Here is a 2,500-nt window from a genome sequence, read left to right on the forward strand (position 1 = left end):
TCAATCCGGGTGGCAAAGTTCGTTCATGTTACACCCCGTAACAGGACTTTGTCATACCGTCTCTCAGGGTAACATGCTGAGACAATGAGGAGTCGTAGATTCGTCCGTCCAATCCCTGTATGTGAGGTAATCGCCTTACCGGGGGTACGTCTTCAAATGTGCCTTGTAACGACTGAAAGCGCGGTGCGGTTGACTGAACAGTTGGGTAACACGGATGTAACAGGCGCACGATGCCATCGTGCTCGAGTTGAATGCAGCACGGCGCCCGTGTCTATGATTCACGCAAGATAGCCAAATGCCTCGTCATCTAATTAGTGACGCGCATGAATGGATTAACGAGATTCCCTCTGTCCCTATCTGCGATTTAGCGAAACCACTGCGAAGCGTGTTCTACGTTGTAGCTTTGGTAAGTGCCTAACCTGATGTCTCCGCGCGACGCTGAATGGTAACACCGCGAGTTCCAACAGTGAAGGGACTCGCAATGGTGGCAAAATCAGGACTAGCTTTACCAAGTTAAGATGATATCGAAAGAATTGATTGACTAAAGGTTAAGTGAAGTGGCTATCCTGAACGAGCCGGCTTGGGGACAAGCGTCCTCGTTTCAGAATCCTCAGGGGGCCGTCATCAAAAATGACGACACGGGTGTGGCAAGCCCGAGTGACCCCAAGCCAGGGAAGACGAGCGCCATCTTCTCTGAATACGGTAACCAAACTTGATGCTTCAACGACTTGTACCAGGGCGTGAGTGCAGGAACGTTGCATTAACGGAGGCCCGGAACCAGTACTGACCAACTGGTTGAGAGACTAAGGCTCTTATTTCCCCTTTTCGGTAGAAAAACGAAGCGCATAAAGTACACTGCGATTGGGGGCAGCAGGTTGTTCTGGTCAAACGCCTGATACTTTGCGCATCTCCTTCTTCCATGAGCGCAGATGAACAAAAAATCTGTCAATGATTACAAGTAGGAGTGAAAGGCAAACAACCATGTAAAGAATAAAGACCAACTGACTGACTCTCGCATGGACCCCAACGAGAGTAGCAGGGACCTCTACAATAATAAAAGTATATGACCCTACTGAGGACAAATAAGGACCGCGGTCCGATTGCGATCAGAGCTGGGCCTGTCTCAGCTCAAGACCTGAAGCGCAGAAGTGCCAGGCCAAGGTATGTGTCGCCATAAGTACACCACGGCGGGTCAAGCTGCTTCGTTAAGATCGTGAACTGAAAAACGGACGATACGGAAAGCCTTTCTCCATTGAGATTGGGTGACCTGACCATGAGTCCAAGTAAGGGACCGAATACGAGGCAAAGCTTGACCGGTTGGCTGAGAGCCAAGAAATGGAAAGCAGGTGGTAAACCCAATTATTGCTGCCTATGAGAATGTACATCACCATTTATGGAACAACGAAAAAGTTAGAACGTCAAGTTAGTGCAGCATAAGACAATTGTAGACTGCGCATGTTTGAGAAAGCACCAAATACGAACGTCTATGCGTAGTCGCGATTGCTATGCTCGCTGACCCCCCTTTGAACGCAATCTCGATTTGAACTGCTCAAGGAAAGGAACTATCCTTTGGCAACCTTGACGCGGTCCGGACCGATAACTCCTTAGTTGAAAGATGAGTATGAGAGACCACGTAAAAACTGGTCCTAGGAATTTGCGCCCCTACTTATCTCATAGCAAACGACGCGGCTCCGGGCGGGAGCCGACGGACACGCCGCCTCGAGGTTCCCCGTGGATGCGATCATCGAAAAAGCTGTCTGCGAACGGTTGGATCTGGAATGACCAATCAAGAGTCGGGGCAGCTGATGATTGTAACGAAAGTGTCCGGCCCGGACTCCAGCTGTATCGACCATAGAGACCCGATAAGATTTATCTTCGGATCTCCTTGGAGATGCAGCTGGTACGAACCAACGGGCGTCTAAATTTCTCCAAAGTCGGACCTAGGGCGGGTCTTGCGGGATTGCAGATGGGTAGAATTTCAGATTCCCTGAGTACCTCTCAAGAGACTGCTAACCCCATTCGGTGGTGATCAGTTGGAAAAAGGGAGCAGCGCCAGCCGTACTACGGAGAACATCGCTGTGCACTTCTTCGTGCGTCGCCAATCCTCCTGTCCCTATCTGCGATTTAGCGAAACCACTGCGAAGCGTGTTCTACGTTGTAGCTTTGGTAAGTGCCTAACCTGATGTCTCCGCGCGACGCTGAATGGTAACACCGCGAGTTCCAACAGTGAAGGGACTCGCAATGGTGGCAAAATCAGGACTAGCTTTACCAAGTTAAGATGATATCGAAAGAATTGATTGACTAAAGGTTAAGTGAAGTGGCTATCCTGAACGAGCCGGCTTGGGGACAAGCGTCCTCGTTTCAGAATCCTCAGGGGGCCGTCATCAAAAATGACGACACGGGTGTGGCAAGCCCGAGTGACCCCAAGCCAGGGAAGACGAGCGCCATCTTCTCTGAATACGGTAACCAAACTTGATGCTTCAACGACTTGTACCAGGGC

General features: G+C 50.3%; 1 pseudogene; it reads left to right on the plus strand.

Annotated features, from left to right (window-relative positions):
- LOC149375885 (large subunit ribosomal RNA) overlaps positions 1 to 2,500 on the plus strand; it is an 8,576-nt pseudogene that overhangs the window by 3,433 nt on the left and 2,643 nt on the right.

The sequence above is a fragment of the Copidosoma floridanum genome, unplaced genomic scaffold (assembly GCF_036245765.1).
Source record: "Copidosoma floridanum isolate Cflo_tuat_1 unplaced genomic scaffold, Cflo_Japanese_pri ptg000002l, whole genome shotgun sequence".
Classification (NCBI taxonomy): Eukaryota; Metazoa; Arthropoda; class Insecta; order Hymenoptera; family Encyrtidae; genus Copidosoma; species Copidosoma floridanum.